Below are 10,123 nucleotides of genomic sequence, written 5' to 3' on the forward strand. Positions count from 1 at the left end.
TCTTTGCTGCAGAACAAGTTTTTAATGCGTTTCTTTCTATTGGCACCAGATGAAACTTATTTTCACCTCTGATTTTCTGATAAGTTGCAGTGGATTTTTTCATGAACGGATTTTGTTAAAGGGTTGAGGCTGAAGCTTGTTTAAAAAATAAATGAGGAAAGTTTTAGATAAATATACTTCCACAGTTTAAAAATAAACCAAACAGTAAATGGAAGACAAAATGAAATTAATGCATCTCATTCATTCACTCCAGAAGAAATAGCTTTTGTAACTTTAACTAGACCAAATCTAGAGGACATTTTTTCAATAAAAGGCTGCTTTCTCCATTTTGTGTCCTTAAGTTTTCCAAGTCAAACTGCTGTGATTTCCAAAATTACAGTCATGGATGTGCAGTTGGTAGTTTGATTGCATCTCAAACGATCATATTGTGTAAGTGTAAGAATGGATGGATGTGGTTGTGGTTAAAAGCTTTCAGTGGTCAGAAAACCACAGAGTCGATCAGCCAGCAGGTTCTTCTGTTCAAGTCAAGACAGGCAAACGCTGATGAGGCGCCATTTTTACAAGAGGATGTGAAGGACAGTAAACCGCCTGGAGAACAGGCTCCACAGAAACATCCTGGTCTCTGGATCCAACTGAGCAAAACGTCACTTGGATCGCCTGAATCCATGTCAATAAACGATGAAAACTCAAACGTACGACAATCCTACCTGTCAAAAACTCTGTATTCACATTTGGACTGATTGAGAAAAGGACTGGCTTGGGAAATTACCCACTGACTCAGGAAAATTTTCAAATAAAGGTAAGAATAAAACTGAGCTTAAAAGCAGAACCAAAGCGTGTGTCAAAGGAACTAAGTTTTCCAGCCGATTACTCAGACAATATTCCACTGAAGGCAGGAGACACTTTTGACTGAAACAAATTCAATGTCTAGATGGATGGAAATATCCAACTATTGTCTCCTGCTTGGCAGAGGTCAGGGCATCAGATCCAGCAGGGGACCCAGACATCCCTCAGTTAATTTAATGAAAACTAAAACATTGCATAAAACAAGTGTAAGTTTTTTAAAGTGAGGACTAATTAGGTTTACTGTGGAGTTAAACCTAATTACCTGATAGCTCTTAAAAGCATCACACTGTGGTTCTACAGCGACCCGTCGACTCAGATGATCATAAATCTCCTCCAGATCAGAACGAAACCCAAACTATTCCTTTAGTCTCCAGCAGGAGCCACATTTACAACACCATGAAGCTTAAATACTATAAATACTAATATAATGCAACTTTCTATGAGCCCTAGTTCTCCTCCTATTAAATATGGATGTAAGAGTGGCTTCAGTTTATTTATGAAGAACTGACTCGATAGAATTGACCCTTTTCAATAAATCACAATTAACTTTTAATCATTTGAGGCGCCATGATGGAAGGGAGGGAGTTTGTTATTTTGGCGTTTGTCACGGCAGAGTGGGCGGAGTTCTGGAGAGCGTGACGTCATGTGACGTTATGTGACGTCATGTGTCATGTGATGCCACATGCAAAGGGGCAATAGAAGAAATAGTTCTTTATTGCTCCACAGTGTAAAAATTCAGTGAAAGTTCAAGATTTCAACAGTAGAAAACCAAACTGTGTTCTCACTAAGAAGGACGTAAAAACAGAAAATCCTACCAAGTGCATTTTAAATAAGACAAAACTAACGTATATGTAACTTTTCAGCAAGATATCAGAGTTTTAGTGAATAATTCCTCAATATTGATGAAAAATCAGTAGTTCCATTGGAAGATTATTTAATTTTTATCATGGAAAATTTTCTTATTAGTGAAATAATCTGCCAGTTGAACTTCAATGTTTTCATCAATATTAAGGAATTATTGATTGATTTTTCTCCTGACTTGTAAGTTAATTAGGTTTTATTTCAAGTAGTGGCATATTTGCAGTGTGCTGATTCGTTACTGTTGCCAACATCTTATCAGTCCTGAATGTTTCCTCACATGAGGCCGAAGGACTGGAAACGTCCCGGCTGACTGAATCATTCCTTCTGCATTTAGTCCATGACAGCAGATTGAGTGGGAAAAGCAGAAGCTCTGCATTTCATTTGGATTCTTAACTTCATATTTTAAAGTGACTCTGAGTAACTTGTTTGTTTCTTCCTGTTTGTTTTTAGACTCTGGTGAAATCCAGGGCTGCAGGATCAGTCTCTCCAGGAACAGGATTTTGAAGCCCCGCCCATATTTATTTTCACATGGGAGTCCAACGACTCCAAAACGACAGTTACTAGATCCCTCCTTTTCCACAGGAACTTTCAGTAACGGAGCAATACTTTAATGATTTAGGGGATGGGAACAGAAAACCTGCCAAACAAATCTAGTTCGTATTTTGTTTTAATGAAACGGCAGCAGTCAGGTATGAGCAACACTCAGTTCAACAGTTCTGCCTCTGCTTTGTACTTCACTCCTTTGAGTTTACATCTTTCTTTACTTTAGTATATAACAAATTAAGCAAACAGAGCAAATATAGCTGATGATGCTGCATCTTCTGCTTATGATGATGTGGAAACAAAGAACAACTTCAGTCTGATAAAACCGGCCAACAGAAATCATTTATCATCCCAACTTCCAGACAAAGAGGAACTGGACTTTGCAAAAATTATCCTTATTAAAACTAGTGAAAAATATATAAAACAACAACTTATTCCAGTTTTATAAGTGAAAAAAATACTTTCTATTAATATTCCATAATAATTGACTAAAAACAAGCAGAAAAGTTATTGTAAGTTACTTTTCTCAAGTGTACAAAAATATTTCAGACTATTTGGTAACATTTTGCAGAGCTCAGGTAGAAAGCTCATCAGAAGAGAGTAATAGAAAAGGTGCATCTAAACTAATTACAATATCTTCCAAACATTCATTTATTTTAGTAAAACAAAATAAATCAAGGAATTATTGACTTAAAACAAACTCCTGTATCTTCTGAAAAGTTACTTCTATGTTAGTTTTTTCTTGTTTCTAGTATGCTGAGGTGTTTGCACTGGAAATTAGATCAAAATACTTGACATTGTTTTGTATTTTTATGGTGCAACAAGTTCAACTGATTTTTGCTCATCAAAAAATTTAACTTTTTATGAAATTGAAAAGCTGAATACATCTTTTGATGCTGTTGCTATGAATTTTGATGACTGTTTTCTACCTGAAGCCAGCAGTTTTCTGCCTCCCTCCCTCAGCTGGTTCTCATTATCTCAAGTATTTCCACCAACGTTTCCACCTGAAAACCACAAACAACAAAGGCCCAGATTTTCCAACAAGCTCAGCGTTCCTCTGATGCTGGAAACGCTCCGCATCGTTTGATCCAAGCTCCAGAATGTCAGAGCATTTTGTTTGTTTTCTTTTCGTTCTTTCAGAGAAAGCAAACTTGCAGCAGAACAACCCATGTGCTGTGACAGTCCAGCCTCTGCTGCTCAGTCAGGCCACATGTTGTTGAGTCGCTGCGAAAGCTGGCGTCTGCTTTCCGACGGCGGAGCTGAGTGTGAGATCTGACAGCGAGACGACAGGAACACGATCTGCTGACCAGCTCCAGTTTGCTCCAAGCAGCGTTTCCTCCGCTTCCCGCCTGCCGACCATTAAAGGCCGACTGCAAAACACTGAGGCCGTCATGGTGGATCCTTGGAGACAGAGACTGTCTTTCACCAGCCTGTGCTGTGACTCAAGGTCTCTTCGCTATGCTTACATCCATCACAACTGAGTAGATTCAGAGATTTAGGTCAATATTTCCACATATTTTCTGGAAAGTTAACAAAAATGGATGGAAATTTTGACTCTTTACTGCAGCTATCTTTGCTTTTTAGATGCAATGTGGGGGTAAAGTTATGCAAACTGCAAAAATAAAACTTAAGTCAAGCTTTGTTGGAGACACTTTGTGTGAAATTTAACATTTAATTATTGAGGAAATCTTACAGTAACAGATTAAAGACACTGCAAAAACACACAAGCATATCAAGTATTTTTGTCTAGTTTCTACTGCAAATATCTTATTACACTTGAATTAAGACAAAACTAATTTACAAGTAGCTTTTAGCAAAACTTTGGAGTTTGTTTCAGGTCGATGATTACCAAGCATTGAGTTAAAAAGAACCAGTTCCAATGGAACTAGAAGGTTTTCATAAATTTTATGGAAATATTTAAATGAAATAAACTCCAAAGTTGCTGAAAGTTACTTGCATGTTTGTTTTGTTTTAATTCAGGTGTAGTAAGATATTTATACTAGAAACTAGAGAGAAATCTTGGTCAGATTTTGGATGCATTCTCTCCTGATCTGAATTTCAGCCAAACAAAAACCGGACTGAGAAAACAAAACTGTGATGTGTGATTGTGTCTTTTCTAGAATGGAAACATTTTCTGCTGGATTGCATCAGAAAGCAGAGTGAAATTCCTCAGCCGGTCGGTTTTAAAGTGAGCCCAGCTCAGAGACGCCGGTCTGGTGTCCATGGAAACATGTTTGAGCCTCAACAAGAAGCTTTTTGTCCTGATGGGCCGATTTTCCGGGCTTTGCAGTGACTGGTCTCCTTTTTACTCCATCTCTCTCTCTTTCTCTCTCTCTCTCTTTGTCTTTGTCCATCACATCAGAGCAGATTTTCCCAGGGAGCACGGAGTCCCTGCATGGGGGAGTGTTTACAGGATGTTATCTGTGTCAGTCTCTGTGGAGTGGGTTCTGGTGGAATGCTGGAACGGGATGGAGGAGGAATTTCAAAAGGAGGAGTGACGAGAGACAGAGAGAGAGAGAGACACAGAGAGAGAGACAGAGAGAGAGAGAGACAGACAGAGAGTATAAATAAATCCCAGGGAAGCTGGTGCTCACAGGCGCAGTTGGACTTCTGGATAACTGGACTGCAGCCGACTGGAATATTCATCCAAAAAGGTGAGTTTTTATTGTTTATTGAGCAGAAAGAAAGAAGGAAGGAAGAAAGAAAGAAAGAAAGAAAAGAAAGAAAGAAAGAAAGAAGAAAGAAAGAAAGAAAGAAAGAGAGAAAGAAAGAAAGAAAGAAAGAAAGAAAGAAAAAACAAAGAAAGAAAGAAAGAAAGAAAGAAAGAAAGAAAGAAAGAAAGAAAGAAAGAAAGAAAGAAAGAAAGAAAGAAAAAAGAAAGAAGAAAGAAAGAAAGAAAGAAAGAAAGAAAGAAAGAGAGAAAGAAACACGGAGAGGAAGAGAAAATAAATAATTTAATATTTTATTCAATTATTTGCATTTTGTGCTTTTCTCTATAAAATAGAGAAAAGCACAAAACTGGTGAAACAAACCAGAATTTCTGCAGCAGATTTTGTTCTTTTTAAAAGGTAAATTTAAAATGATGTTTCGGTGAAGTGACGTTCTCTGCTGTGGTTTTCTGAAACACTTCTGTGGTCTCTGTAAAGCAGATAACCTGACCAGTGTTTGATCAAAACCTCAGACGGACTCGCCTTTTTTCCCTTTTCATTAGAAAAGCTTAGCAAACAAAACCTTTTCCTAAATTTGACCTTATTAAACAACACAATCACACATTACGCATCTTTTCTCGTCTCCTTGGAAAAGAATTGGAGCGTTTTGCTTCACTTTACATTTTTACAGTTGGCTTTAATTGTTTTTATTCTCACTTGCTGGCTCACATGTGGATGTTTGTAAAAGGACATGTGACTGAATAATGTGAATCTAATTAGCAGTGTGTTAGAAAAGGCTGAAAAAGACACCAATGATCTGCTGTCATAATCTGCTGTGATCTGTTGCTACAAACACATCTGGACTTTCCTCCATGTTAGGACTGAGAGGCGTTCAGATGAGCTGGTGCTAATTAAGCTGAAGGGTGGTTAAAGTCATGAACAAGTGCAGCGGGAGACATTTGGGTGCCTGTTTCCTGAAATGATTGAGCTCATCTCTCCAGAGTATTTGACATCGAAAAACAAATAATTTTACTGATATAAACCCTGATTTTTCCCGGCTCTGAACATCTGTGTTTGCTTTGGGTCTTGGCTGTTGGGGCAGTAAAGTAACGTCCCCAAAGGACAGCACTGCTACGTTGTGCAACAGTTCACATCATAATCCATCTGTACACACGTCACGGTTGATTTTTGTTCTGTTTCTGTGCAGAAGTGAACCGTTTGAGCCTTATTTGTACTTTTTGTGATGTTTGTCAAAACCGTGGAGGCCTGAGATCCCTGTCATTAAGAGTGGTTGTGAGGGCGCGGCATGAAACTGGATGCCAACATGTGCTGACATGATTCAGCCTTTTGTTTGTCAGGAAAATGTCCTCTAGGAAAAAAACGGCTTAGCATCACCTGTTTGTTTACTTAGCTGCAGTTTGTAACTTTATCAAACATTTTTTACATATTTATCGAAAATGTTGCCATGGCATGACAGTTTGGTATGCCTTCTGCCGGAGCTAACTAGCGCTGTCAATCACCCCTTGTGTGGCGCTGCTCTCCGCTACGCTGCAGCTACAGCAACCAGTCATGAATGCTAAGGCTAGTGAGCTCAGCCATTTCCTGTAAGTTGTTTCTCCACCGTTAGCAAATTGAACAGCGCATACATGAGAATGATTGACAGCGCTAAGCCCCACCTCCAGGCTCTGATTAGTTGTTTTCGGTGCATTTCTTCAAAGGAGAAAGTGGAAAAGATCGATCTTTTAACAGATTATCTGTCGCAAAATGGTGACAAAAACAAATGTATATTAAATATATATTTTTTTATAAAAGCTTCTTACTGCAAGTTTAAAAGTAGGTTTAAATAACTCGCACTACAATGAACTTTACAAGGGTTTTTACATGTTTTCTCTCCTTCCAGGCACCAGCAAACTCTCTGGATTTCTGATTAGTTGCAGTTACTGTGACAAACTTAGAGATGAATAGTGTGGCAGACTGGCTCGTTGAAAACAGGGACAAGATCGAGAAGGGCGTGGAGATCATGGGCCAAGCCTCCGAGGTGCTGGCCGCCACCGTGGGCCAGCTTCACCCCATCCTGGAGGCCGTTTTCGTGGCCTCCGCCGAACTCCTCAGCAACCCGGACAGCAAGGAAGCCCGCTACCTGACGCAGCAGTTTGAAAAAGTCAACTCAAAACTGGAGGGCATCCAAGACGAGATCGACAAACTGGCCCTGGAGCTGCAGAAGACGTCCATGAACAAGCAGAACTTTGACCGGGAGGCGCAGATTATCAGTCAGTACGAAAAGTTTCAGGACTTTGTCAACGCCAAGCCGAAGTTCAGGGAGAAGAAGAAGGAGAAGTTCCTGAACCATTACGAGAACACGGACAGCGACCTGAACTTGGACGCCCTCTACAACGCCGTCAAAGGCGAGACCACGTCGGGAGACCCATGCTGGACACGGTGCTCGCCACCGAGCAGCGCAGCAGGAGGGCGGTCGAGGATTTCTGCGCTCGGCTGAAGAAGCTGTTTGTGGTTGGCATCATCGCCGTCATGGGCCACGCTGCGCTCAAGGAGGGAATCGTCGGCGAGGAGATGGTCAAGAAGTGGCAAGACCGAATGGAGGACGTGGAGAAACGCATGAAAGCGGCCGTGGACGACTGCACCGAGAACTTCGCCACGCAGGCCAAGACGGACATGGACACCAGCTCCAGGACAACCCCGGCACCGTTGACCCCGAGTTCGCCAAATCTCTCCTGGAGTCGCTGGTTAAAAAGTACGACTGGGTGAGCTGGTCCATCCGGGCCTTCGGCGACCGGGAGCGCATTTTCTTCTTCAACTGGCTGGCGGGAAAGAAGTACCCACAGCGGCGGAGCCAACTGGTTTGACATTCTGACCAAGAACAAGATCAAGGTGGTGGTGTCGTTCTGCGTCGACCCGCAGCCCATCAACAAGAGTCAGATCCAGGAGCAGATCGAGCAGCAGAAGCTGAAGGGCAACATGATGGCGGTGGCGTTGTCTTTGAACAAGACCTTCCCCAACTGCCTGGTCCACGCCGTGAGCCACTACAAGGCCGTGGTGGAGACCAACAACTTCAGGGAGGACTGCTACTACTACGGGAAACACAAGCGGGCCTACCTGTGCATCCACCCAGAGTAGAGCCAAGGAAGAGGAGACTTTAGGACACCTAGTCGATGTGGATCTGTATCTTGTGGTGTATAATCTGCTTTGGGGACGGCTTTGTGATTCCTTAGCTCTCAGAATGTCCTACTTCTTCTCAATGTTTCCTCTTATACAAATTATGGTTTTCATCAAAAAGTTCAGCGTCAGCTTCCTGCATTCATGTCATTTGAGTCAACATTAAGCAGGAAAGCTTGATATCTAGCAGATATTTCACCTTTCATTCAGACCCACCTTTGGACAAAGCTACAACAAACCTGTGGTTGATTTATGGTGTTAATTCATTGATGTCAAGAGTTTGAAACAACATGTGGAGCACAACACACGATTAAAGGTTGTCAAAATGTTTTAATTATCAGCAGAACTGTGTTGAGATTCTTTCATCAGAAGGAGGCAGTTTCTGTTCAGCTCTTTCTGGATTCATTTGGTCTGTAAGTCCAAAGCTTGTAGATGCATCCCTGCTGCTACGGCCCAGGAGAAAAGAAACAGTTTGGCTCTGAATAAAATTTGCAATTTATCTCATGTGGCAGTTTTGTAAAAAATCAACTTTAAACCTGAAAATGCAGACAAAACTGAAGCCAACAAACCAGTTTGGTATTTTCCCAGGTGAGATCAGCAGCTTCAAAACCACAACTTATTGTATTCATAAGCTCTGATGTTCTGGTCCGTCCAGTCTGAGTCTCGTTGTCAACGAGACTCAGACTTTGTGTGAAAATAAAATCCACCTCCAAAGCTCCTGGTTTGTATTTAGAATGAACATTAAAATAATTCAAAATTTCCCCTTTACAGGAGATCAAATAAACTGTTTGTCTTCTGGTTAAAAGCTGCAGAACAGGTGAGCCGTTAGTCTGATAATTAAGATGTTTTATCATATTATTATAGTACAGAGTCTGCAGAATGTGAAGAAATTATCTTTTTTATGTTTGTCAATGATATATACATAAATGATGCTTTTGGTGCAATATATTAAAGCTGGACCAACCAAGTACAATCATCATTATGTGTATCATTTGCTTTAATTTGTAATAAACAGCAGAATAAGGCAGTCATTGTCATCTGGTCATCATTAATCTGAGATTTAATCCCATTCTTGGGGTCTAAGCTTCATTAAAAACAGGATTAAAAGTCATTTTCTCCTTAATTTTGGGCCTCCGCAGTGAAGGGGCCATTTTCTGAGCTCAGTTGAGGAGCAGCACCCTGGTTTGCGCAGCATGCTGTTTGCGCTGCCTGGCTGTTTGCGCTGCCTGATTTGCGCAGCCTGGCTGTTTGCGCTGCCTGGCCGTTTGCGCAGCAGGCTGTTTGCGCTGCCTGATTTGCGCAGCAGGCTGTTTGCGCTGCCTGGCTGTCAGTGTGGCAGGGTGTGCCTCTTCCCTGTAACATGAGAGCCACGTGACCAACAGGAAGCCAAACAGGCTGGAGTTTAGATTTCTTCCGCAAACTTTACGAGGTGAGTCTGTTTCTGGTCCAAATCCTTCATAGTAAACAGAAAAGGCTTCGATGGTTCTGTTGGGTTAAAGTCTGATCGGTCTGATTCGTTCCAGTTTGTTGTTATTTTTTTTATATTTTCTCCTGGTTTCGGCGCATTTCGTTGGTTTTAACCGCATATCCCATGGAAACGCCGCAGTCTGTGGCAGTCCGATGAGTGAAGGACAGAACCTGCTGAATGTTTCCCGTTTTGATCCAGATCGAAAAGTTTTCGGCCAGTCAGTTTTCCAGGAAGTGAATGCAGGAACTTTTTTTCTGCCCTCGTTGCGCTGCGCAGAAACTCGCCGCAGATCTGCTAACATGCGCTGTTTGTTTGTTTCTCTGCGGCCTGGTGCTGTAAAATGATCCGATTAGAGGGCCTGCAGCGCGGACTGATCGATACGTTTTACATTAAGAGGCGCATTAACAGGGATTTCCGCCGCAGTGGTCAGACTGGGCGGTGAACTGGGCAAACTGGCACTGACAGAATGAAACCCAGCCGGGTCCTGCTTCTCATGCTATCAGAAATATGTTCATGCGTCTCATCAGGCGATGCTGCTTCCATCAACAAACAGATTCTCTGTTTATGTCGAAAGAAATGAGTT

General features: G+C 41.5%; 1 pseudogene; it reads left to right on the top strand.

The window, feature by feature from the left end:
- The first annotated feature begins 4,661 nt into the window (after positions 1–4,661).
- On the top strand, positions 4,662–9,762 carry LOC129356998 (uncharacterized; annotated as a pseudogene).
- The last annotated feature ends 361 nt before the right edge of the window (positions 9,763–10,123 follow it).

The sequence above is a fragment of the Poeciliopsis prolifica genome, unplaced genomic scaffold (genome assembly GCF_027474105.1).
Source record: "Poeciliopsis prolifica strain line A6 unplaced genomic scaffold, Auburn_PproV2 SCAFFOLD216, whole genome shotgun sequence".
Lineage (NCBI taxonomy): Eukaryota > Metazoa > Chordata > Actinopteri > Cyprinodontiformes > Poeciliidae > Poeciliopsis > Poeciliopsis prolifica.